This window comes from Halichoerus grypus, chromosome 2 (genome assembly GCF_964656455.1).
Source record: "Halichoerus grypus chromosome 2, mHalGry1.hap1.1, whole genome shotgun sequence".
NCBI classification, from domain to species: domain Eukaryota; kingdom Metazoa; phylum Chordata; class Mammalia; order Carnivora; family Phocidae; genus Halichoerus; species Halichoerus grypus.
The window spans coordinates 190,329,730-190,356,464 of record NC_135713.1 but is presented as its reverse complement, the minus strand read 5'-3'; the positions used below and the strand labels follow the sequence as shown (position 1 = coordinate 190,356,464).

General features: G+C 50.2%; 2 long non-coding RNA genes and 5 other non-coding genes across 24 annotated transcripts in view; all 7 read left to right on the top strand.

Annotated features, from left to right (window-relative positions):
• Positions 1-26,735, top strand: part of LOC118537782 (uncharacterized) — a 34,771-nt gene that overhangs the window by 5,637 nt on the left and 2,399 nt on the right. The window lies entirely within an intron of this gene.
• Positions 2,812-26,726, top strand: LOC144380863 (uncharacterized). Of its 18 annotated transcripts, none has more exons than XR_013445111.1 (6): positions 2,812-4,581; positions 5,973-8,786; positions 9,282-12,991; positions 13,487-17,196; positions 17,692-21,401; positions 21,894-26,726. It is a non-coding gene; the product is annotated as an uncharacterized LOC144380863 (long non-coding RNA). The 18 variants fall into 18 exon arrangements; XR_013445100.1 differs by having other exon boundaries at positions 5,077-8,786; XR_013445106.1 differs by lacking the exon at positions 2,812-4,581 and adding an exon at positions 4,592-5,458.
• LOC144381222 (U2 spliceosomal RNA) lies at positions 4,637-4,827 on the top strand. The gene has a single exon (XR_013446116.1). It is a non-coding gene; the product is annotated as a U2 spliceosomal RNA (small nuclear RNA).
• On the top strand, positions 8,842-9,032 carry LOC144381221 (U2 spliceosomal RNA). The gene has a single exon (XR_013446115.1). It is a non-coding gene; the product is annotated as a U2 spliceosomal RNA (small nuclear RNA).
• Positions 13,047-13,237, top strand: LOC118522327 (U2 spliceosomal RNA). The gene has a single exon (XR_004910569.2). It is a non-coding gene; the product is annotated as a U2 spliceosomal RNA (small nuclear RNA).
• On the top strand, positions 17,252-17,442 carry LOC118522329 (U2 spliceosomal RNA). Its single transcript, XR_004910571.2, has one exon. It is a non-coding gene; the product is annotated as a U2 spliceosomal RNA (small nuclear RNA).
• On the top strand, positions 21,457-21,647 carry LOC118522330 (U2 spliceosomal RNA). The gene has a single exon (XR_004910572.2). It is a non-coding gene; the product is annotated as a U2 spliceosomal RNA (small nuclear RNA).

The window sequence follows — 26,735 nt, the reverse complement described above, 5'->3', positions numbered from 1 at the left end:
GCTGGTCTGGGGGCCAAACTACGAGGACCACTGGCTTAAAAGATGAGTTCCAGTCCTGACTTTAACATTTCCAGTGAGCCCTCAACCTCTTCATCTGTAAAATGGGATAATATTTACCTCACATGGTTGTTATGAGAATTGAACAAGGTTAAATGTGTGAAGTGGTCCGCAAAGGGCTTGGCCTATATTAAGTCTTCTATGCCTGTAGCTATCATGATAATTCTATTAAATTAGCTTATCTCAACCAATAACAAAAAAAAATTTGACCCAGGAAACCAGTTTAATATGGAATATCTTCCCCAGATAACACACAAAGTGACATGTACAAATTGATCCTTGGCTGCCATTTTTTTTCCAATGTATATGACTTAAAGCATTGCTTTTTAGAATTTCATGTGCATATGAACCTCCTGTGGACCCTATTAAAATGCAGATTATCGTTCAGTAGGCGTTATAGACTGACTTGTGCCCCACCCCCCAGTTTATATATTGAATATTCAATATTTTATTCCAATATATATTCAATATGTATACATTGATGCCCTACCCCCCCCCCAGTGTGATGGTATTTAGAGGGGAGGCCTTTTGGAGGGTAATGGTTAGATGAGGTCATGAGAGTGGGACCCTCAGGATGGGATTAGTTCCCTTAGAAGAGGCACCAGAGAGCTTGTTCTCTCTCTACCACACGGAGAAGGTGGCCATCTGTGAGCCAAGAGGGACCTCACCAAAGCCCTACCAGGCTAGCAGGCTGAACTGGGACTTCTGTGAGAAAAGAAACTTCTGTTATTTAAGGGCCCGAGCGGTCTATGGTATTTTGTTATGGTCGCCAGAGCAAACTAAGACAGTAGATCTGATGTGCTGCCCAAATTTCTGCATTTCTAACCAGCTCCCAGCTAGTACAGATGCTGATGTTCACAGACCACACTTTGAGCAGCAAGGGTCTAGAACAGATTAATAGAAAGTTACCCTAAAGGCTGTGCATTTTCCCTGACGATGAGTACTTTAAATGTTCTCCTGCAAATCTACAACAGAGATCTGTTATAATCCCAGGCTTCTAATGGGTCTAGAGGCTTATTATCCCAAGCCTCTAATGGGTCTCTCCTCAGCAGTCATTGTTAGATAAAGGAATGAATGAACTAAGAGTTTTGTCTGACAGCTGGCCACCTCGCCTACTGGGAAGACCTTTGGACTTGGAAGACTTTTGGAAATACCCAGGGTGAGTCAGGCAGCTTCTGTGAGCTGGATTTGCTCTCTGAGACCTGGGGACATTAACACTTCTCAAGGGTGTTGTAGAGATTAAATGAGGGACACCTGGTTGGCCCAGATGGTGGAGCGTGTGACTCTTGATCTCAGGGTTGTGAATTCAAGCCCTAACTTGGGGGTAGAGTTTACTTTTTTTTTTTTAAATGTGTTTTTTTTTTTTTTTTTAAGATTAAGTAAGATTGTGACCATGAATGTGCCATAAACAGCATCTGGCTCACACACAGGGACACTAAAAAAAAAAAAGTCACAGAGCAGAGTTGAGCCCCATGAACAAGTTTCTTGGCCTCCGAATTGGAACTCCTGTTGGCCTCCTCCACCTGGAGGTTCTGGGTAACCACTGGGGTCTGCAGCAAGCCCAGCAGGAGGAAAAGAATACAGAGGGAGAGGGGGCAAGAGACGGGAAAAAAATACATCTTGGTATAGTTTCTATTTAATTTTATATGTTAGCTTGAGAACCACTTTTTACTTTCTGTGAATTGTCTGTGCCTGGCCTTTGCCCATTCTTTTTTAACTGTATGTTTCGTTTTTTATAATTATTTTCGGTCATTAATCACCTGTAACATGATGTGACATACCTGGGCAGGTGCTGGAAATAGAGAGGGGACAGACCCCGTTTCTGCCCTTGGGGCTCATCCAACTTGGGATGGGGACTAAGACACCTGCCCAAATGGCCAGAACACCAGGCAGGACAAGAAGGCCAGTGAGAGATGAACAAATGCTTGGGGTGTTCAAACCATAGCAACGCCCTCTCAGCAAAACCAAATTAGTGAGTATAATAAGATGGTCTGATACAAACAGATCTGAACAGAGACCATGGGATTAGAAGGACTGAAGAGTCATGTAGGGTACAAGCTAAGCACATTATGTATTGTTTCGTGTGACTCTCATGCATTCATTCAACAAATTTCGGTTTTTTTAAAGATTTTATTTATTTATTTGACAGAGAGAGACACAGTGAGAGAGGGAACACAAGCAGGGGGAGCGGGAGAGGGAGAAGCAGGCTTCCCGCTGAGCAGGGAGCCCGATGCGGGGCTCGATCCCAGGACCCTGGGATCATGACCTGAGCCGAAGGCAGACGCTTAACGACTGAGCCACCCAGGCGCCCCTCATTCAACAAATATTTATCAGGCGCCAAATATGTGCTGAGCACTCTCTGAGGTGCTGGGGATAGAGTAGCAACAAAACCTCTACCAAGGTGAGAAGCAAATAAACCAATAATATGTGTATATTCATGAATATATCTAAATAAATTGTCTTAAAATATTATTTTTTTAAAGATTTTATTTATTTATTTATTTGACAGAAAGAGAGAGCAAGCACAAGCAGGGGGAGCAGCTGAGGGAGAGGGAGAAGCAGGCTCCCCACTGAGCAGGGAGCCCCCCTTGGGACTGGATACCAGGACCCTGGGATCATGACTTGAGCCAAAGGCAGACGCTCAACCCACTGAGCCACACGGGCATCCCCTATCTTAAAATATTATTAATTTAATTGTTCTTTATTAATTATTAAGAGTTTGGGGGGGGACATTCTCTTAAATCGCCCCCCCAAGGAGGGGGCCTCATTGGCCTCACCACAATCCTGGCCCTGGATAATTACAATAATATCCACCTTGTAGGGTTGTCGAGTGAATTAAGTGAGGTAATACATAGAGCACTCGGCCCAGGGGCTGGCAACACCTGAGAACAGGCTCTCCATCCTGCAGGGTGAAGTGACTGACTGGGTTTCCGTCTTACATCCATGATACCTTCTAGTTTGTCTGAGATCAAATGAAAGAAATATTAACCACCCCAAGTAAACTGAAGTTCTCTAGGGGCGCCTGGGTGGCTCAGTTGGTTAAGCGACTGCCTTCGGCTCAGGTCATGATCCTGGAGTCCCGGAATCGAGTCCCGCGTCGGGCTCCCTGCTCAGCAGGGAGTCTGCTTCTCCCTCTGACCCTCCTCCCTCTCATGCTCTCCGTCTCTCATTCTCTCTCTCGCAAATAAATAAAATCTTAAAAAAAAAAAAAAAAACTGAAGTTCTCTAGGAAGGAGAATATGAAAGGTAAATGCTGACTGAGCAGCCAGCTGCAGTCTTTGCCACAAGGAAACGTCAGGGGAGGGGGTTTAGGAATTGATTGGCCTTGATACCCAGAGCATCCCTGACAGTCATCTCTCCTCTGTCGTGTGCCACCACCCCTGACCAGATCTTCCAGCCCCATCACCCCTGGACCAGGCCAGTAGCCTCCTAATTGCCTCTCTGATTCAGTCTGACCTGGGGATCACTTCTTCACTCAACAAACGTTTGCTGACCACCTACTACCTGCCAAGCACTAAGCTAGTGATGGGATACAGAGATAAATACTGATGAGGGTCACCTCCCTCAATGATCTCAGATTTCAAGCGGGGGAGATCAAGGATTGCCCGAAAAGGTAGTGAGTGGTGTACCTGAAACGAATTAGCAGGTGGGATGAAATGCATGAGGACTGCTAATCAGACCGGAGGTAGGGTATAGAAGGGTCTGTAAAGAAGGCTTCCAGGGGGAGGTGACACCCAAGCGGAATCCAGATATCTGCATAAGCAGCCAAGTGAGGAAGACGTGAAGGCAAACGATGTCCCAGGCGCAGGGAGCTTTACGTACGAAGCCCGAGATACGATTCATTCTCCCAGAAGCACGGATCGACCCCGGTACTGGAGTTTGAGAAAATCCCTCCAGCGGCCCAGCCCGGCCTCCCGATGTGACACGCCTCCTCTCTCCGCACTTTCTATGATCTGCCTTCCGCCTTGCAGGGAGGCTACCCTCCCCGCTCCGGGAAGCCCCTCCTCCAGACCTTCCGCTCCCCTAACTCAGAACGAGCCCCTCAACTGGCAGGTACGAGAATCGTCTTTCCGCCGGCGTAGGACGGACTTAATACGATACAGTCCAAGCGTTTCTAGTGACTACGTCTCGCGACTCTTCTTCAGGGCCAACTCCGCCAAGAGCTCCCTTCCACAGGCCCCTATTGCCGTCACCCCCAACCCTCTCTGGTCCTGTCTTTTCTCTCCGTCTGTACCCAAGTTGAGACCGAGCCCCCGCATCCCGGATCCAATGCCCCGCCCTGACGGTCAGCCCGCTGTGACCACGCCTCCCGGGGCGGGGAAAAGGCGGGCCATTCAAATTAGATATGGCGTTACAGAGAGACAGAGACAGAGCGAGAGACAGAGACAGACAGACGTAGCAACGACAGACGCACCAATCTTAAAATGCAGAGAACTAAAAGCTCTGCACCAGGGCGGTGACTGCCATAGGACTGTCCGAGAAGCGAGGGAAGCGAGCGGTGGGATGAGCGCGACTGGGCTCACCGTGAGTGCGATATGGCTGGCGGCGCGGCGGTGGCGGCGAGGGCGGGGCGTCGGGCATCGCTTCTCGGCCTTTTGGCTAAGATCAAGTGTAGTATCTGTTCTTATCAGTTTAATATCTGATACGTCCTCTACCCGAGGACAATATATTAAATGGATTTTTGGAGCTGGGAGATGGTCTAGGAGCTTGCTCCGTCCACTCCGCGCATCGGCCTGGTATTGCAGTACTTCCGGGAACGGTGCACCCCCTCGGGGGTTAAATATACAGTAGCCAATATCAGTGTTAGCGTGTTATAGCGGGCTTTTGGGGGTTTTTGTTGTTGTTGTTTTCCCCTGGTGTGTTCGCTTAGCCTTTTCCGGGGTTTTGAACTACCGGGTTGCTCGGCGTTCTGTAGATCCCCTCTTCGGTAGTGCGTTTTGGGAGGAGACGTTTGGATAGGAAACCTGCCGGGAAACGTGACTCTTAAACTGAACAGGATTTTCTGTTTTTCGCTCCCAGGCTGAACCCGGAAGGAGCTACACCTTTTTCTAGTGGTTGGTGTAGGGACAAACTGACAAGGTCTCCTTTCTTATCTCCCGCCTCCTTCCTCTTTCTTTCTCTTTTTCTCTCCTCTTTCTGCTCTCCTCTCTCCTCTTCTCTCCTTTCTCTTCTATCCAGCCCGGCGCTACACCTGAGTCTGTCCCCAAGTCTAGTTAGCTGGAAGCTCCTTCTAAAGCTCAATTTTCTCATCTGTTGAACAGGGATCGGTTTGATCCATTTTATCACAGTGTACATGGGAATAAGGACCCACCAATAACCAAATGTAAAACCACCAGCCAAGAGTAAGGGTCCCCTTATACTGGTGGAGGAAGAAGAGGAAGAAACCTGAAGAAGTTGAGAGGTGGGCCTTGGCAGCCTTAGTTTCTTCAGATGTAAAATACCATAAATAACACCTTCTCTTTGGGATTGTTGAAAGACCAAAAAGAAAATGTGGGGGTTAGCTGGCACACAGTGGGTGCTAAATAATGGCAGGCAAGTTTTGAAGCCCCGTCCTCGGTTGAGTCGAACTAGTTTTACGGATCTAGTCTAGCTGGACACGCAACTTGCTCTCCAGCACGCAAACCTTATATTTTAGCCCCAGGATCCTGAACACATTTGGGGTGGGAGGTTGGGGGGCAGGCACTCCGCTGGCCCACATGCATTGCCTCGATCATCTGTAACTCTGGGGTAGTCCTACGTCCAAGGTTTTCAGGCTTGGAGTAACACCCACCCGTGTCAGAGAAATACAGTGGAACAGCTCCACGCTTCTTTGTTCACGTCTCTCAGGGAACGTTCACGTCTCTCAGGGAACGTTCAAGTGCGTCTAATTAATGACCCTGAGTTTTTCCTGTGCTTTTTTATTATCTCCTCCCCAGTTCTTGGAGGCTCCCCAGTCACTAACAACCTAAAAAGATAAACGAAACATTTAGCTCATGTGTTATGGGCACCCTCCTTTTCTCTGTCTCACCGCCAGAAGATTCTAGAAACTGCTTTGCAGACTCTCCTCAGGGACTTAGAAGGTAAGGGTGAGAGAAGAATGGTGAGGAATTGGGTTGCGTATATTGGTAGTGAGAGTGGAGGTCCGGAAAACTGTGTTTGCTGCTTCTCTGTCTCTCTCCCTCAGCCATCAGGTCCCGTCGCAGAACACTTCGTGCATTCCAGGAGAGTCTTGTTAAAAAGCCTGTGGTTCTGCATCTCCAACATGCTCACGGGACCCCGGTGCTGCTGGTCTGGGGACGACACTTTGAGCAGCGAGACTGTGGCAAACTGTCCCACCTCAAGTCATTTTTATTTATTTTAGGTTTTATTTATTTATTTGACAGAGAGAGACACAGTGAGAGAGGGAACACAAGCAGGGGGAGTGGGAGAGAGAGAAGCAGGCTTCCCGCTGAGCAGGGAGCCCGATGCGGGGCTCGATCCCAGGACCCTGGGATCATGACCTGAGCTGAAGGCAGACGCTTAACGACTGAGCCACCCAGGCGCCCCTCATTCAAGAAATATTTATCAGGCGCCAAATATGTGCTGAGCACTGTCTGAGGTGCTGGGGATAGAGTAGCAACAAAACCTCTACCAAGGTGAGAAGCAATTAAACCAATAATATATGTATATACGTGAATATATCTAAATAAATTGTCTTAAAATATTATTTTTTTAAAGATTTTATTTATTTATTTGACAGAGAGAGCAAGCACAAGCAGGGGGAGCAGCTGAGGGAGAGGGAGTAGCAGGCTCCCCACTGAGCAGGGAGCCCCCCTTGGGACTGGATACCAGGACCCTGGGATCATGACTTGAGCCAAAGGCAGACACTCAACCCACTGAGCCACACGGGCATCCCCTATCTTAAAATATTATTAATTTAATTGTTCTTTATTAATTATTAAGAGTTTGGGGGGGGACATTCTCTTAAATCGCCCCCCCCAAGGAGGGGGCCTCATTGGCCTCACCACAATCCTGGCCCTGGATAATTACAATAATATCCACCTTGTAGGGTTGTCGAGTGAATTAAGTGAGGTAATACATAGAGCACTCGGCCCAGGGGCTGGCAACACCTGAGAACAGGCTCTCCATCCTGCAGGGTGAAGTGACTGACTGGGTTTCCGTCTTACATCCATGATACCTTCTAGTTTGTCTGAGATCAAATGAAAGAAATATTAACCACCCCAAGTAAACTGAAGTTCTCTAGGGGCGCCTGGGTGGCTCAGTTGGTTAAGCGACTGCCTTCGGCTCAGGTCATGATCCTGGAGTCCCGGAATCGAGTCCCGCGTCGGGCTCCCTGCTCAGCAGGGAGTCTGCTTCTCCCTCTGACCCTCCTCCCTCTCATGCTCTCCGTCTCTCATTCTCTCTCTCGCAAATAAATAAAATCTTAAAAAAAAAAAACAAACTCTAGTTCTCTAGGAAGGAGAATATGAAAGGTAAATGCTGACTGAGCAGCCAGCTGCAGTCTTTGCCACAAGGAAACGTCAGGGGAGGGGGTTTAGGAATTGATTGGCCTTGATACCCAGAGCATCCCTGACAGTCATCTCTCCTCTGTCGTGTGCCACCACCCCTGACCAGATCTTCCAGCCCCATCACCCCTGGACCAGGCCAGTAGCCTCCTAATTGCCTCTCTGATTCAGTCTGACCTGGGGATCACTTCTTCACTCAACAAACGTTTGCTGACCACCTACTACCTGCCAAGCACTAAGCTAGTGATGGGATACAGAGATAAATACTGATGAGGGTCACCTCCCTCAATGATCTCAGATTTCAAGCGGGGGAGATCAAGGATTGCCCGAAAAGGTAGTGAGTGGTGTACCTGAAACGAATTAGCAGGTGGGATGAAATGCATGAGGACTGCTAATCAGACCGGAGGTAGGGTATAGAAGGGTCTGTAAAGAAGGCTTCCAGGGGGAGGTGACACCCAAGCGGAATCCAGATATCTGCATAAGCAGCCAAGTGAGGAAGACGTGAAGGCAAACGATGTCCCAGGCGCAGGGAGCTTTACGTACGAAGCCCGAGATACGATTCATTCTCCCAGAAGCACGGATCGACCCCGGTACTGGAGTTTGAGAAAATCCCTCCAGCGGCCCAGCCCGGCCTCCCGATGTGACACGCCTCCTCTCTCCGCACTTTCTATGATCTGCCTTCCGCCTTGCAGGGAGGCTACCCTCCCCGCTCCGGGAAGCCCCTCCTCCAGACCTTCCGCTCCCCTAACTCAGAACGAGCCCCTCAACTGGCAGGTACGAGAATCGTCTTTCCGCCGGCGTAGGACGGACTTAATACGATACAGTCCAAGCGTTTCTAGTGACTACGTCTCGCGACTCTTCTTCAGGGCCAACTCCGCCAAGAGCTCCCTTCCACAGGCCCCTATTGCCGTCACCCCCAACCCTCTCTGGTCCTGTCTTTTCTCTCCGTCTGTACCCAAGTTGAGACCGAGCCCCCGCATCCCGGATCCAATGCCCCGCCCTGACGGTCAGCCCGCTGTGACCACGCCTCCCGGGGCGGGGAAAAGGCGGGCCATTCAAATTAGATATGGCGTTACAGAGAGACAGAGACAGAGCGAGAGACAGAGACAGACAGACGTAGCAACGACAGACGCACCAATCTTAAAATGCAGAGAACTAAAAGCTCTGCACCAGGGCGGTGACTGCCATAGGACTGTCCGAGAAGCGAGGGAAGCGAGCGGTGGGATGAGCGCGACTGGGCTCACCGTGAGTGCGATATGGCTGGCGGCGCGGCGGTGGCGGCGAGGGCGGGGCGTCGGGCATCGCTTCTCGGCCTTTTGGCTAAGATCAAGTGTAGTATCTGTTCTTATCAGTTTAATATCTGATACGTCCTCTACCCGAGGACAATATATTAAATGGATTTTTGGAGCTGGGAGATGGTCTAGGAGCTTGCTCCGTCCACTCCGCGCATCGGCCTGGTATTGCAGTACTTCCGGGAACGGTGCACCCCCTCGGGGGTTAAATATACAGTAGCCAATATCAGTGTTAGCGTGTTATAGCGGGCTTTTGGGGGTTTTTGTTGTTGTTGTTTTCCCCTGGTGTGTTCGCTTAGCCTTTTCCGGGGTTTTGAACTACCGGGTTGCTCGGCGTTCTGTAGATCCCCTCTTCGGTAGTGCGTTTTGGGAGGAGACGTTTGGATAGGAAACCTGCCGGGAAACGTGACTCTTAAACTGAACAGGATTTTCTGTTTTTCGCTCCCAGGCTGAACCCGGAAGGAGCTACACCTTTTTCTAGTGGTTGGTGTAGGGACAAACTGACAAGGTCTCCTTTCTTATCTCCCGCCTCCTTCCTCTTTCTTTCTCTTTTTCTCTCCTCTTTCTGCTCTCCTCTCTCCTCTTCTCTCCTTTCTCTTCTATCCAGCCCGGCGCTACACCTGAGTCTGTCCCCAAGTCTAGTTAGCTGGAAGCTCCTTCTAAAGCTCAATTTTCTCATCTGTTGAACAGGGATCGGTTTGATCCATTTTATCACAGTGTACATGGGAATAAGGACCCACCAATAACCAAATGTAAAACCACCAGCCAAGAGTAAGGGTCCCCTTATACTGGTGGAGGAAGAAGAGGAAGAAACCTGAAGAAGTTGAGAGGTGGGCCTTGGCAGCCTTAGTTTCTTCAGATGTAAAATACCATAAATAACACCTTCTCTTTGGGATTGTTGAAAGACCAAAAAGAAAATGTGGGGGTTAGCTGGCACACAGTGGGTGCTAAATAATGGCAGGCAAGTTTTGAAGCCCCGTCCTCGGTTGAGTCGAACTAGTTTTACGGATCTAGTCTAGCTGGACACGCAACTTGCTCTCCAGCACGCAAACCTTATATTTTAGCCCCAGGATCCTGAACACATTTGGGGTGGGAGGTTGGGGGGCAGGCACTCCGCTGGCCCACATGCATTGCCTCGATCATCTGTAACTCTGGGGTAGTCCTACGTCCAAGGTTTTCAGGCTTGGAGTAACACCCACCCGTGTCAGAGAAATACAGTGGAACAGCTCCACGCTTCTTTGTTCACGTCTCTCAGGGAACGTTCACGTCTCTCAGGGAACGTTCAAGTGCGTCTAATTAATGACCCTGAGTTTTTCCTGTGCTTTTTTATTATCTCCTCCCCAGTTCTTGGAGGCTCCCCAGTCACTAACAACCTAAAAAGATAAACGAAACATTTAGCTCATGTGTTATGGGCACCCTCCTTTTCTCTGTCTCACCGCCAGAAGATTCTAGAAACTGCTTTGCAGACTCTCCTCAGGGACTTAGAAGGTAAGGGTGAGAGAAGAATGGTGAGGAATTGGGTTGCGTATATTGGTAGTGAGAGTGGAGGTCCGGAAAACTGTGTTTGCTGCTTCTCTGTCTCTCTCCCTCAGCCATCAGGTCCCGTCGCAGAACACTTCGTGCATTCCAGGAGAGTCTTGTTAAAAAGCCTGTGGTTCTGCATCTCCAACATGCTCACGGGACCCCGGTGCTGCTGGTCTGGGGACGACACTTTGAGCAGCGAGACTGTGGCAAACTGTCCCACCTCAAGTCATTTTTATTTATTTTAGGTTTTATTTATTTATTTGACAGAGAGAGACACAGTGAGAGAGGGAACACAAGCAGGGGGAGTGGGAGAGAGAGAAGCAGGCTTCCCGCTGAGCAGGGAGCCCGATGCGGGGCTCGATCCCAGGACCCTGGGATCATGACCTGAGCTGAAGGCAGACGCTTAACGACTGAGCCACCCAGGCGCCCCTCATTCAAGAAATATTTATCAGGCGCCAAATATGTGCTGAGCACTGTCTGAGGTGCTGGGGATAGAGTAGCAACAAAACCTCTACCAAGGTGAGAAGCAATTAAACCAATAATATATGTATATACGTGAATATATCTAAATAAATTGTCTTAAAATATTATTTTTTTAAAGATTTTATTTATTTATTTGACAGAGAGAGCAAGCACAAGCAGGGGGAGCAGCTGAGGGAGAGGGAGTAGCAGGCTCCCCACTGAGCAGGGAGCCCCCCTTGGGACTGGATACCAGGACCCTGGGATCATGACTTGAGCCAAAGGCAGACACTCAACCCACTGAGCCACACGGGCATCCCCTATCTTAAAATATTATTAATTTAATTGTTCTTTATTAATTATTAAGAGTTTGGGGGGGGACATTCTCTTAAATCGCCCCCCCCAAGGAGGGGGCCTCATTGGCCTCACCACAATCCTGGCCCTGGATAATTACAATAATATCCACCTTGTAGGGTTGTCGAGTGAATTAAGTGAGGTAATACATAGAGCACTCGGCCCAGGGGCTGGCAACACCTGAGAACAGGCTCTCCATCCTGCAGGGTGAAGTGACTGACTGGGTTTCCGTCTTACATCCATGATACCTTCTAGTTTGTCTGAGATCAAATGAAAGAAATATTAACCACCCCAAGTAAACTGAAGTTCTCTAGGGGCGCCTGGGTGGCTCAGTTGGTTAAGCGACTGCCTTCGGCTCAGGTCATGATCCTGGAGTCCCGGAATCGAGTCCCGCGTCGGGCTCCCTGCTCAGCAGGGAGTCTGCTTCTCCCTCTGACCCTCCTCCCTCTCATGCTCTCCGTCTCTCATTCTCTCTCTCGCAAATAAATAAAATCTTAAAAAAAAAAAACAAACTCTAGTTCTCTAGGAAGGAGAATATGAAAGGTAAATGCTGACTGAGCAGCCAGCTGCAGTCTTTGCCACAAGGAAACGTCAGGGGAGGGGGTTTAGGAATTGATTGGCCTTGATACCCAGAGCATCCCTGACAGTCATCTCTCCTCTGTCGTGTGCCACCACCCCTGACCAGATCTTCCAGCCCCATCACCCCTGGACCAGGCCAGTAGCCTCCTAATTGCCTCTCTGATTCAGTCTGACCTGGGGATCACTTCTTCACTCAACAAACGTTTGCTGACCACCTACTACCTGCCAAGCACTAAGCTAGTGATGGGATACAGAGATAAATACTGATGAGGGTCACCTCCCTCAATGATCTCAGATTTCAAGCGGGGGAGATCAAGGATTGCCCGAAAAGGTAGTGAGTGGTGTACCTGAAACGAATTAGCAGGTGGGATGAAATGCATGAGGACTGCTAATCAGACCGGAGGTAGGGTATAGAAGGGTCTGTAAAGAAGGCTTCCAGGGGGAGGTGACACCCAAGCGGAATCCAGATATCTGCATAAGCAGCCAAGTGAGGAAGACGTGAAGGCAAACGATGTCCCAGGCGCAGGGAGCTTTACGTACGAAGCCCGAGATACGATTCATTCTCCCAGAAGCACGGATCGACCCCGGTACTGGAGTTTGAGAAAATCCCTCCAGCGGCCCAGCCCGGCCTCCCGATGTGACACGCCTCCTCTCTCCGCACTTTCTATGATCTGCCTTCCGCCTTGCAGGGAGGCTACCCTCCCCGCTCCGGGAAGCCCCTCCTCCAGACCTTCCGCTCCCCTAACTCAGAACGAGCCCCTCAACTGGCAGGTACGAGAATCGTCTTTCCGCCGGCGTAGGACGGACTTAATACGATACAGTCCAAGCGTTTCTAGTGACTACGTCTCGCGACTCTTCTTCAGGGCCAACTCCGCCAAGAGCTCCCTTCCACAGGCCCCTATTGCCGTCACCCCCAACCCTCTCTGGTCCTGTCTTTTCTCTCCGTCTGTACCCAAGTTGAGACCGAGCCCCCGCATCCCGGATCCAATGCCCCGCCCTGACGGTCAGCCCGCTGTGACCACGCCTCCCGGGGCGGGGAAAAGGCGGGCCATTCAAATTAGATATGGCGTTACAGAGAGACAGAGACAGAGCGAGAGACAGAGACAGACAGACGTAGCAACGACAGACGCACCAATCTTAAAATGCAGAGAACTAAAAGCTCTGCACCAGGGCGGTGACTGCCATAGGACTGTCCGAGAAGCGAGGGAAGCGAGCGGTGGGATGAGCGCGACTGGGCTCACCGTGAGTGCGATATGGCTGGCGGCGCGGCGGTGGCGGCGAGGGCGGGGCGTCGGGCATCGCTTCTCGGCCTTTTGGCTAAGATCAAGTGTAGTATCTGTTCTTATCAGTTTAATATCTGATACGTCCTCTACCCGAGGACAATATATTAAATGGATTTTTGGAGCTGGGAGATGGTCTAGGAGCTTGCTCCGTCCACTCCGCGCATCGGCCTGGTATTGCAGTACTTCCGGGAACGGTGCACCCCCTCGGGGGTTAAATATACAGTAGCCAATATCAGTGTTAGCGTGTTATAGCGGGCTTTTGGGGGTTTTTGTTGTTGTTGTTTTCCCCTGGTGTGTTCGCTTAGCCTTTTCCGGGGTTTTGAACTACCGGGTTGCTCGGCGTTCTGTAGATCCCCTCTTCGGTAGTGCGTTTTGGGAGGAGACGTTTGGATAGGAAACCTGCCGGGAAACGTGACTCTTAAACTGAACAGGATTTTCTGTTTTTCGCTCCCAGGCTGAACCCGGAAGGAGCTACACCTTTTTCTAGTGGTTGGTGTAGGGACAAACTGACAAGGTCTCCTTTCTTATCTCCCGCCTCCTTCCTCTTTCTTTCTCTTTTTCTCTCCTCTTTCTGCTCTCCTCTCTCCTCTTCTCTCCTTTCTCTTCTATCCAGCCCGGCGCTACACCTGAGTCTGTCCCCAAGTCTAGTTAGCTGGAAGCTCCTTCTAAAGCTCAATTTTCTCATCTGTTGAACAGGGATCGGTTTGATCCATTTTATCACAGTGTACATGGGAATAAGGACCCACCAATAACCAAATGTAAAACCACCAGCCAAGAGTAAGGGTCCCCTTATACTGGTGGAGGAAGAAGAGGAAGAAACCTGAAGAAGTTGAGAGGTGGGCCTTGGCAGCCTTAGTTTCTTCAGATGTAAAATACCATAAATAACACCTTCTCTTTGGGATTGTTGAAAGACCAAAAAGAAAATGTGGGGGTTAGCTGGCACACAGTGGGTGCTAAATAATGGCAGGCAAGTTTTGAAGCCCCGTCCTCGGTTGAGTCGAACTAGTTTTACGGATCTAGTCTAGCTGGACACGCAACTTGCTCTCCAGCACGCAAACCTTATATTTTAGCCCCAGGATCCTGAACACATTTGGGGTGGGAGGTTGGGGGGCAGGCACTCCGCTGGCCCACATGCATTGCCTCGATCATCTGTAACTCTGGGGTAGTCCTACGTCCAAGGTTTTCAGGCTTGGAGTAACACCCACCCGTGTCAGAGAAATACAGTGGAACAGCTCCACGCTTCTTTGTTCACGTCTCTCAGGGAACGTTCACGTCTCTCAGGGAACGTTCAAGTGCGTCTAATTAATGACCCTGAGTTTTTCCTGTGCTTTTTTATTATCTCCTCCCCAGTTCTTGGAGGCTCCCCAGTCACTAACAACCTAAAAAGATAAACGAAACATTTAGCTCATGTGTTATGGGCACCCTCCTTTTCTCTGTCTCACCGCCAGAAGATTCTAGAAACTGCTTTGCAGACTCTCCTCAGGGACTTAGAAGGTAAGGGTGAGAGAAGAATGGTGAGGAATTGGGTTGCGTATATTGGTAGTGAGAGTGGAGGTCCGGAAAACTGTGTTTGCTGCTTCTCTGTCTCTCTCCCTCAGCCATCAGGTCCCGTCGCAGAACACTTCGTGCATTCCAGGAGAGTCTTGTTAAAAAGCCTGTGGTTCTGCATCTCCAACATGCTCACGGGACCCCGGTGCTGCTGGTCTGGGGACGACACTTTGAGCAGCGAGACTGTGGCAAACTGTCCCACCTCAAGTCATTTTTATTTATTTTAGGTTTTATTTATTTATTTGACAGAGAGAGACACAGTGAGAGAGGGAACACAAGCAGGGGGAGTGGGAGAGAGAGAAGCAGGCTTCCCGCTGAGCAGGGAGCCCGATGCGGGGCTCGATCCCAGGACCCTGGGATCATGACCTGAGCTGAAGGCAGACGCTTAACGACTGAGCCACCCAGGCGCCCCTCATTCAAGAAATATTTATCAGGCGCCAAATATGTGCTGAGCACTGTCTGAGGTGCTGGGGATAGAGTAGCAACAAAACCTCTACCAAGGTGAGAAGCAATTAAACCAATAATATATGTATATACGTGAATATATCTAAATAAATTGTCTTAAAATATTATTTTTTTAAAGATTTTATTTATTTATTTGACAGAGAGAGCAAGCACAAGCAGGGGGAGCAGCTGAGGGAGAGGGAGTAGCAGGCTCCCCACTGAGCAGGGAGCCCCCCTTGGGACTGGATACCAGGACCCTGGGATCATGACTTGAGCCAAAGGCAGACACTCAACCCACTGAGCCACACGGGCATCCCCTATCTTAAAATATTATTAATTTAATTGTTCTTTATTAATTATTAAGAGTTTGGGGGGGGACATTCTCTTAAATCGCCCCCCCCAAGGAGGGGGCCTCATTGGCCTCACCACAATCCTGGCCCTGGATAATTACAATAATATCCACCTTGTAGGGTTGTCGAGTGAATTAAGTGAGGTAATACATAGAGCACTCGGCCCAGGGGCTGGCAACACCTGAGAACAGGCTCTCCATCCTGCAGGGTGAAGTGACTGACTGGGTTTCCGTCTTACATCCATGATACCTTCTAGTTTGTCTGAGATCAAATGAAAGAAATATTAACCACCCCAAGTAAACTGAAGTTCTCTAGGGGCGCCTGGGTGGCTCAGTTGGTTAAGCGACTGCCTTCGGCTCAGGTCATGATCCTGGAGTCCCGGAATCGAGTCCCGCGTCGGGCTCCCTGCTCAGCAGGGAGTCTGCTTCTCCCTCTGACCCTCCTCCCTCTCATGCTCTCCGTCTCTCATTCTCTCTCTCGCAAATAAATAAAATCTTAAAAAAAAAAAACAAACTCTAGTTCTCTAGGAAGGAGAATATGAAAGGTAAATGCTGACTGAGCAGCCAGCTGCAGTCTTTGCCACAAGGAAACGTCAGGGGAGGGGGTTTAGGAATTGATTGGCCTTGATACCCAGAGCATCCCTGACAGTCATCTCTCCTCTGTCGTGTGCCACCACCCCTGACCAGATCTTCCAGCCCCATCACCCCTGGACCAGGCCAGTAGCCTCCTAATTGCCTCTCTGATTCAGTCTGACCTGGGGATCACTTCTTCACTCAACAAACGTTTGCTGACCACCTACTACCTGCCAAGCACTAAGCTAGTGATGGGATACAGAGATAAATACTGATGAGGGTCACCTCCCTCAATGATCTCAGATTTCAAGCGGGGGAGATCAAGGATTGCCCGAAAAGGTAGTGAGTGGTGTACCTGAAACGAATTAGCAGGTGGGATGAAATGCATGAGGACTGCTAATCAGACCGGAGGTAGGGTATAGAAGGGTCTGTAAAGAAGGCTTCCAGGGGGAGGTGACACCCAAGCGGAATCCAGATATCTGCATAAGCAGCCAAGTGAGGAAGACGTGAAGGCAAACGATGTCCCAGGCGCAGGGAGCTTTACGTACGAAGCCCGAGATACGATTCATTCTCCCAGAAGCACGGATCGACCCCGGTACTGGAGTTTGAGAAAATCCCTCCAGCGGCCCAGCCCGGCCTCCCGATGTGACACGCCTCCTCTCTCCGCACTTTCTATGATCTGCCTTCCGCCTTGCAGGGAGGCTACCCTCCCCGCTCCGGGAAGCCCCTCCTCCAGACCTTCCGCTCCCCTAACTCAGAACGAGCCCCTCAACTGGCAGGTACGAGAATCGTCTTTCCGCCGGCGTAGGACGGACTTAATACGATACAGTCCAAGCGTTTCTAGTGACTACGTCTCGCGACTCTTCTTCAGGGCCAACTCCGCCAAGAGCTCCCTTCCACAGGCCCCTATTGCCGTCACCCCCAACCCTCTCTGGTCCTGTCTTTTCTCTCCGTCTGTACCCAAGTTGAGACCGAGCCCCCGCATCCCGGATCCAATGCCCCGCCCTGACGGTCAGCCCGCTGTGACCACGCCTCCCGGGGCGGGGAAAAGGCGGGCCATTCAAATTAGATATGGCGTTACAGAGAGACAGAGACAGAGCGAGAGACAGAGACAGACAGACGTAGCAACGACAGACGCACCAATCTTAAAATGCAGAGAACTAAAAGCTCTGCACCAGGGCGGTGACTGCCATAGGACTGTCCGAGAAGCGAGGGAAGCGAGCGGTGGGATGAGCGCGACTGGGCTCACCGTGAGTGCGATATGGCTGGCGGCGCGGCGGTGGCGGCGAGGGCGGGGCGTCGGGCATCGCTTCTCGGCCTTTTGGCTAAGATCAAGTGTAGTATCTGTTCTTATCAGTTTAATATCTGATACGTCCTCTACCCGAGGACAATATATTAAATGGATTTTTGGAGCTGGGAGATGGTCTAGGAGCTTGCTCCGTCCACTCCGCGCATCGGCCTGGTATTGCAGTACTTCCGGGAACGGTGCACCCCCTCGGGGGTTAAATATACAGTAGCCAATATCAGTGTTAGCGTGTTATAGCGGGCTTTTGGGGGTTTTTGTTGTTGTTGTTTTCCCCTGGTGTGTTCGCTTAGCCTTTTCCGGGGTTTTGAACTACCGGGTTGCTCGGCGTTCTGTAGATCCCCTCTTCGGTAGTGCGTTTTGGGAGGAGACGTTTGGATAGGAAACCTGCCGGGAAACGTGACTCTTAAACTGAACAGGATTTTCTGTTTTTCGCTCCCAGGCTGAACCCGGAAGGAGCTACACCTTTTTCTAGTGGTTGGTGTAGGGACAAACTGACAAGGTCTCCTTTCTTATCTCCCGCCTCCTTCCTCTTTCTTTCTCTTTTTCTCTCCTCTTTCTGCTCTCCTCTCTCCTCTTCTCTCCTTTCTCTTCTATCCAGCCCGGCGCTACACCTGAGTCTGTCCCCAAGTCTAGTTAGCTGGAAGCTCCTTCTAAAGCTCAATTTTCTCATCTGTTGAACAGGGATCGGTTTGATCCATTTTATCACAGTGTACATGGGAATAAGGACCCACCAATAACCAAATGTAAAACCACCAGCCAAGAGTAAGGGTCCCCTTATACTGGTGGAGGAAGAAGAGGAAGAAACCTGAAGAAGTTGAGAGGTGGGCCTTGGCAGCCTTAGTTTCTTCAGATGTAAAATACCATAAATAACACCTTCTCTTTGGGATTGTTGAAAGACCAAAAAGAAAATGTGGGGGTTAGCTGGCACACAGTGGGTGCTAAATAATGGCAGGCAAGTTTTGAAGCCCCGTCCTCGGTTGAGTCGAACTAGTTTTACGGATCTAGTCTAGCTGGACACGCAACTTGCTCTCCAGCACGCAAACCTTATATTTTAGCCCCAGGATCCTGAACACATTTGGGGTGGGAGGTTGGGGGGCAGGCACTCCGCTGGCCCACATGCATTGCCTCGATCATCTGTAACTCTGGGGTAGTCCTACGTCCAAGGTTTTCAGGCTTGGAGTAACACCCACCCGTGTCAGAGAAATACAGTGGAACAGCTCCACGCTTCTTTGTTCACGTCTCTCAGGGAACGTTCACGTCTCTCAGGGAACGTTCAAGTGCGTCTAATTAATGACCCTGAGTTTTTCCTGTGCTTTTTTATTATCTCCTCCCCAGTTCTTGGAGGCTCCCCAGTCACTAACAACCTAAAAAGATAAACGAAACATTTAGCTCATGTGTTATGGGCACCCTCCTTTTCTCTGTCTCACCGCCAGAAGATTCTAGAAACTGCTTTGCAGACTCTCCTCAGGGACTTAGAAGGTAAGGGTGAGAGAAGAATGGTGAGGAATTGGGTTGCGTATATTGGTAGTGAGAGTGGAGGTCCGGAAAACTGTGTTTGCTGCTTCTCTGTCTCTCTCCCTCAGCCATCAGGTCCCGTCGCAGAACACTTCGTGCATTCCAGGAGAGTCTTGTTAAAAAGCCTGTGGTTCTGCATCTCCAACATGCTCACGGGACCCCGGTGCTGCTGGTCTGGGGACGACACTTTGAGCAGCGAGACTGTGGCAAACTGTCCCACCTCAAGTCATTTTTATTTATTTTAGGTTTTATTTATTTATTTGACAGAGAGAGACACAGTGAGAGAGGGAACACAAGCAGGGGGAGTGGGAGAGAGAGAAGCAGGCTTCCCGCTGAGCAGGGAGCCCGATGCGGGGCTCGATCCCAGGACCCTGGGATCATGACCTGAGCTGAAGGCAGACGCTTAACGACTGAGCCACCCAGGCGCCCCTCATTCAAGAAATATTTATCAGGCGCCAAATATGTGCTGAGCACTGTCTGAGGTGCTGGGGATAGAGTAGCAACAAAACCTCTACCAAGGTGAGAAGCAATTAAACCAATAATATATGTATATACGTGAATATATCTAAATAAATTGTCTTAAAATATTATTTTTTTAAAGATTTTATTTATTTATTTGACAGAGAGAGCAAGCACAAGCAGGGGGAGCAGCTGAGGGAGAGGGAGTAGCAGGCTCCCCACTGAGCAGGGAGCCCCCCTTGGGACTGGATACCAGGACCCTGGGATCATGACTTGAGCCAAAGGCAGACACTCAACCCACTGAGCCACACGGGCATCCCCTATCTTAAAATATTATTAATTTAATTGTTCTTTATTAATTATTAAGAGTTTGGGGGGGGACATTCTCTTAAATCGCCCCCCCCAAGGAGGGGGCCTCATTGGCCTCACCACAATCCTGGCCCTGGATAATTACAATAATATCCACCTTGTAGGGTTGTCGAGTGAATTAAGTGAGGTAATACATAGAGCACTCGGCCCAGGGGCTGGCAACACCTGAGAACAGGCTCTCCATCCTGCAGGGTGAAGTGACTGACTGGGTTTCCGTCTTACATCCATGATACCTTCTAGTTTGTCTGAGATCAAATGAAAGAAATATTAACCACCCCAAGTAAACTGAAGTTCTCTAGGGGCGCCTGGGTGGCTCAGTTGGTTAAGCGACTGCCTTCGGCTCAGGTCATGATCCTGGAGTCCCGGAATCGAGTCCCGCGTCGGGCTCCCTGCTCAGCAGGGAGTCTGCTTCTCCCTCTGACCCTCCTCCCTCTCATGCTCTCCGTCTCTCATTCTCTCTCTCGCAAATAAATAAAATCTTAAAAAAAAAAAACAAACTCTAGTTCTCTAGGAAGGAGAATATGAAAGGTAAATGCTGACTGAGCAGCCAGCTGCAGTCTTTGCCACAAGGAAACGTCAGGGGAGGGGGTTTAGGAATTGATTGGCCTTGATACCCAGAGCATCCCTGACAGTCATCTCTCCTCTGTCGTGTGCCACCACCCCTGACCAGATCTTCCAGCCCCATCACCCCTGGACCAGGCCAGTAGCCTCCTAATTGCCTCTCTGATTCAGTCTGACCTGGGGATCACTTCTTCACTCAACAAACGTTTGCTGACCACCTACTACCTGCCAAGCACTAAGCTAGTGATGGGATACAGAGATAAATACTGATGAGGGTCACCTCCCTCAATGATCTCAGATTTCAAGCGGGGGAGATCAAGGATTGCCCGAAAAGGTAGTGAGTGGTGTACCTGAAACGAATTAGCAGGTGGGATGAAATGCATGAGGACTGCTAATCAGACCGGAGGTAGGGTATAGAAGGGTCTGTAAAGAAGGCTTCCAGGGGGAGGTGACACCCAAGCGGAATCCAGATATCTGCATAAGCAGCCAAGTGAGGAAGACGTGAAGGCAAACGATGTCCCAGGCGCAGGGAGCTTTACGTACGAAGCCCGAGATACGATTCATTCTCCCAGAAGCACGGATCGACCCCGGTACTGGAGTTTGAGAAAATCCCTCCAGCGGCCCAGCCCGGCCTCCCGATGTGACACGCCTCCTCTCTCCGCACTTTCTATGATCTGCCTTCCGCCTTGCAGGGAGGCTACCCTCCCCGCTCCGGGAAGCCCCTCCTCCAGACCTTCCGCTCCCCTAACTCAGAACGAGCCCCTCAACTGGCAGGTACGAGAATCGTCTTTCCGCCGGCGTAGGACGGACTTAATACGATACAGTCCAAGCGTTTCTAGTGACTACGTCTCGCGACTCTTCTTCAGGGCCAACTCCGCCAAGAGCTCCCTTCCACAGGCCCCTATTGCCGTCACCCCCAACCCTCTCTGGTCCTGTCTTTTCTCTCCGTCTGTACCCAAGTTGAGACCGAGCCCCCGCATCCCGGATCCAATGCCCCGCCCTGACGGTCAGCCCGCTGTGACCACGCCTCCCGGGGCGGGGAAAAGGCGGGCCATTCAAATTAGATATGGCGTTACAGAGAGACAGAGACAGAGCGAGAGACAGAGACAGACAGACGTAGCAACGACAGACGCACCAATCTTAAAATGCAGAGAACTAAAAGCTCTGCACCAGGGCGGTGACTGCCATAGCACTGTCCGAGAAGCGAGGGAAGCGAGCGGTGGGATGAGCGCGACTGGGCTCACCGTGAGTGCGATATGGCTGGCGGCGCGGCGGTGGCGGCGAGGGCGGGGCGTCGGGCATCGCTTCTCGGCCTTTTGGCTAAGATCAAGTGTAGTATCTGTTCTTATCAGTTTAATATCTGATACGTCCTCTACCCGAGGACAATATATTAAATGGATTTTTGGAGCTGGGAGATGGTCTAGGAGCTTGCTCCGTCCACTCCGCGCATCGGCCTGGTATTGCAGTACTTCCGGGAACGGTGCACCCCCTCGGGGGTTAAATATACAGTAGCCAATATCAGTGTTAGCGTGTTATAGCGGGCTTTTGGGGGGTTTTTTTGTTTTTTTCCTCTAGTGTGTTCGCTTAGCCTTTTCCGGGGTTTTGAACTACCCCGTTGCTCGGCCTTCTGTAGATCCCCTCTTCGGTAGTGCGTTTTGGGAGGAGACGTTTGGATAGGAAACCTGCCGGGAAACGTGACTCTTAAACTGAACAGGATTTTCTGTTTTTCGCTCCCAGGCTGAACCCGGAAGGAGCTACACCTTTTTCTAGTGGTTGGTGTAGGGACAAACTGACAAGGTCTCCTTTATTATCTCCCGCCTCCTTCCTCTTTTTTTCTCTTTCTCTCTCCTCTTTCCGCTCTCCTCTCTCTTCTCTCCTTTCTCTTCTATCCAGCCCAGCGCTACACCTGAGTCTGTCCCCAAGTCTAGTTAGCTGGAAGCTCCTTCTAAAGCTCAGTTTTCTCATCTGTTGAACAGGGATCGGTTTGATCCATTTTATCACAGTGTGCATGGGAATAAGGACCCACCAATAACGACATGTAAAACCACCAGCCAAGAGTAAGGGTCCCCTTATACTGGTGGAGGAAGAAGAGGAAGAAACCCGAAGAAGTTGAGAGGTGGGCCTTGGCAGCCTTAGTTTCTTCAGATGTAAAATACCATAAATAACACCTTCTCTTTGGGATTGTTGAAAGACCAAAAAGAAAATGTGGGGGTTAGCTGGCACACAGTGGGTGCTAAATAATGGCAGTAAGTTTTGAAGCCCCGTCCTCGGTTGAGTCGAACTAGTTTTACGGATCTAGTCTAGCTGGACACGCAACTTGCTCTCCAGCACACAAACCCTTATATTTTAGCCCCAGGAGCCTGAACACATTTGGGGTGGGAGGTTGGGGGGCAGGCACTCCGCTGGCCCACATGCATTGCCTCGATCATCTGTAACTCTGGGGTAGTCCTACGTCCAAGGTTTTCAGGCTTGGAGTAACACCCACCCATGTCAGAGAAATACAGTGGAACAGCTCCACGCTTCTTTGTTCACGTCTCTCAGGGAACGTTCAAGTGCGTCTAATTAATGACCCTGAGTTTTTCCTGTGCTTTTTTATTATCTCCTCCCCAGTTCTTGGAGGCTCCCCAGTCACTGACAACCTAAAAAGATAAACGAAACATTTAGCTGGTGTGTTATGGGCACTCTCCTTTTCTCCGTCTCACCGCCAGAAGATTCTAGAAACTGCTTTGCAGACTCTCCTTAGGGACTTAGAGGGTAAGGGTGAGAGAAGAATGGTGAGGAATTAATTGGGTTGCGTATATTGGTAGTGAGAGTGGAGGTCCGGAAAACTGTGTTTGCTGCTTCTCTCTGTCTCTCTCCCTCAGCCATCAGGTCCCATCGCAGAACACTTCGTGCATTCCAGGAGAGTCTTGTTAAAAAGCCTGTGGTTCTGCATCTCCAACATGCTCACGGGACCCCGGTGCTGCTGGTCTGGGGACGACACTTTGAGCAGCGAGACTGTGGCAAACTGTCCCACCTCGAGTCATTTTTATTCATTTATTTATTTTAGGTTTTATTTATTTATTGGACAGAGAGAGACACAGCGAGAGAGGGAACACCAGCAGGGGGAGCGGGAGAGGGAGAAGCAGGCTTCCTGCGGAGCACGGAGCCCGATGCGGGGCTCGATTTCAGGACCCGGGGATCATGACCTGAGCCAAAGGCAGACACTTAACGTGTGAGCCACCCAGACACCCCTCGAGTCATTTTTAACACAGGTATATGTGGCCCCAACTTAGCCGGCTGTTGCTAGAAAAAACAATCTCCTTTCCCCACTGCAAAGTCTGACCGACTGACCCGGTGGTTCTGATGCCAGTCGTAGAAGTAAAAGCTTTTGTTTGTAACTGGGGAAAAGGAGAAGGGGAGAAGGACTGAGGGGGAGAGGGAAGGGTCAGAGAGAAGGACGAGGAAGTCCGAGGAAACAAAACGGTCGGTCTCTCCAACCAGGTCTCTTCAAGTAGGTATGAAAGCTGAGGTGATGGAAAGAACCTGATGGAGCTGTGTAAGAGGACAGTGGGGACACTGAAATGAAGGCAGGGCCGCCGCAGGACCAGGCAGAGCGGGTGCGGTGGGGCCCGGACTTGAGGATGCTGGCAGGGACCCAACAGCCCTCTGGAGCCCGAGGACGGAACACTTGGCACCTGGAGTTGGCAGCCTTGGCACGGGCAGTCGTTCTCTGGTTGTGCATAGGCTTCCCCAACAGCTCTGTGAGGAGCGGATGGGGTTGAAGGGCAGCAGGAGAGGACTGGGAGAGCATGGCAGATGCCCCTGGCTGACCACAGGGACAAGGGCACGTTCACCTGTGTGATCCCAGGGCCCACGCGGTGACACGTGCAGAGCAGGTGTGACACCAAAGAATCAGTTGAATCAAAAATTTGTGGGGCGCCAGACGAACCATGAGAGACGATGGACTCTGAAAAACAAACTGAGGGTTCTAGAGGGGAGGGGGTGGGAGGATGGGTTAGCCTGGTGATGGGTATTGAGGAGGGCACGTTCTGCATGGAGCACTGGGTGTTATGCACAAACAATGAATCATGGAACACTACATCTAAAACTAATGATGTAAGGTATGGTGATTAACATAACAATAAAAATTTAAAAAAAACTGGGGGGGCCTGGGTGGCTCAGTCGTTAAGCGTCTGCCTTCGGCTCAGGTCATGATCCCGGGGTGCTGGGATCGAGCCCCGCGTCGGGCTCCCTGCTCAGCGGGAAGTCCGCTTCTCCCTCTCCCTCTCCCCCTGCTTGTGTCCCCTCTCTCCCTGTGCCTCTCTCTGTCAAATAAATAAACAAAGTCTTTTTAAAAAAAAACTTTAAATTAATTTACGATTCTATTTAAAGATTTATTTGAGAGAGACAGAGCGCACGCGAGTGAGAGGGCAGAGGGAGAAGGAGAGAGAATCTCAGACTCTGCCGAGCTGAGCACTGAGCAAGGATGCCAGGACCCTGCGATCATGACCTGAGCTGAAACCAGTGCCAGACACTTAACTGACTGCGCCATCCAGGAGCCCCTGAATCAAAATTTTTAAAAAACAGGTTATCAGAAGGTTTTTCAAAACAAAAATCCAGGGGCGGCCTGGCTGGCTCAGTCGGTAGAGCGTGCGACTCTTGATCTCAGGGTTGGAGGATATAGAGATTACTTAAACATAAGATCCTAGAAAAGAAAAAAGAAAAAAAAAAAAAAAGCAAAGAAACATCCAGAAATAGATGTAAATATATATGAGGACTTTTTTTTACATGATACAGGTGGCATCTGAAACCGATGATTAGATGGGCCATTCCATATATGATGCTGGGACAACTGGGTAGCCATCCAGAAAAGAAGTCCGATTTATACGGGAACTCATATACTAGGACAAATAGGAAGTGAGCTAGAGGTGGGAATGCAAACAAGATCAACAATTCAAAGGACAATGGGCAAAGACTATGAACACTCGGTTCACAGAAAACAATAGCGGATCTTAACCACACGGAAAGATGAACAACCTTGCTGGTAAAGATACAACTGGATATTATATTACGCAAGAGTCTGATAACAGGACGGTTGGGCAAGGCTGTGGGAAACAGGCGCCGGCCGAGAAAGCTAGCTGTGCTCTTCGAGTCTCTGTCCCCGGCTTATCATTCCCAACTCCCCTGAAGCGACAGTCAGGGGGTCCCTGGGGGGTTTGCAGGACATTTGGACAAGGGCCTGACCGTCACATCTTGGTGTGCCCCTAACTTTGCAAGCACTTTGGTCTGTGCCCATCGATGTGAGCTGGCTAAGGGACACCCACGTTACCCAAACTCACAAGGAGCCAGTGCAGGAACTAGGACGGGGAATCATTTCTAAAGATATTTTCTTTATTCATCTTTAAGTAGGCTCCACACCCAACATGGGGCTTGAACTCAGACCCTGAGATCAAGAGTCCCGTGCTCCACCGACTGAGCCAACCAGGCGCCCCCTAGAATGGGAAATCACTACTTTACCATGGGAAATACTCCTTTGCCATGACAGAACACGCAGCTCTGCAATCCGAAGCACCTCATTCTAAAGATCAAAACGCCCGCAAAGTTAACTTAGTGAGCACACGATGGCCTCGTAAGCATGAGAGCGAGCAGAACTGTAGCAGAACACAGCGAAGGTTCTAAGTATCACAAGCCACAAGAGGTTTGCTAATCCCTTTGTATATGTACGGATCACACGATATACTATTTATTCATTCATTTATTCGACTAAATAGACTAAGCGTCCGGGTGCTGTTCAAAGCGCCGGAGATGTAAATGTGGACAACACAGACCAAGATCCCTGCTCTAGAGCTTACACGCCATTGAGCTAAAAGGCAATAGACAGGTGTTTAAACGTGGAAGGATCCCGTGCTACGGGATAAAAGAAAGCCAGGTAAGGGAGAAGCCGGGGCCCTGGGTGGAGGAGGGAAGATGAAGCCCAGGAGTCTATGCCGGCTGTTCATATTCTCACTTTCTACTTGAGGAGGCTGCAGAGAAGTGACTTGCCTGAGATACTTTCCCTGTGTTTGGCTCTCCCAGATGTACTATATCCCAACCATGTCTCGTCATTCCCAATAATGATGTGCACTAATTTCTCATGTCATCATCTCCCAGTTTAGAGATAACGGGTGGAAGGGGGAGGGTGAATCGAGGAGGCCAAGGAACACACTAGGTCACACTAGGTGAACCGGGCTTAGAGGCCAGGTATTCGGAGCCGATGCTCTTAGGTGCTGCAGCCGACCGCGGCTTGCGGCCCGTCTGCGGGAAGAAGACCTGTGATCAGGCTCAGCAACGCTTAGTCTCCTCGGGGGCTGCGCACACGAGAATCACTCTTCTCGGGGCGCCTGGGTGGCGCAGTCGTTAAGCATCTGCCTTCCGCTCGGGTCATGATTCCAGGGTCCTGGGATCGAGTCCTGCATCGGGCTCCCTGCCCAGCGGGGAGCCTGCTTCTCCCTCTCCCACCCCCCACCCCCCGCTGTGTTCCCTCTCTCGCTGTCGCGCTCTGTCAAATAAATAAATAAAACCTTTAAAAAAAAGAATCGCTCTTCTCCTTTCTTGGTG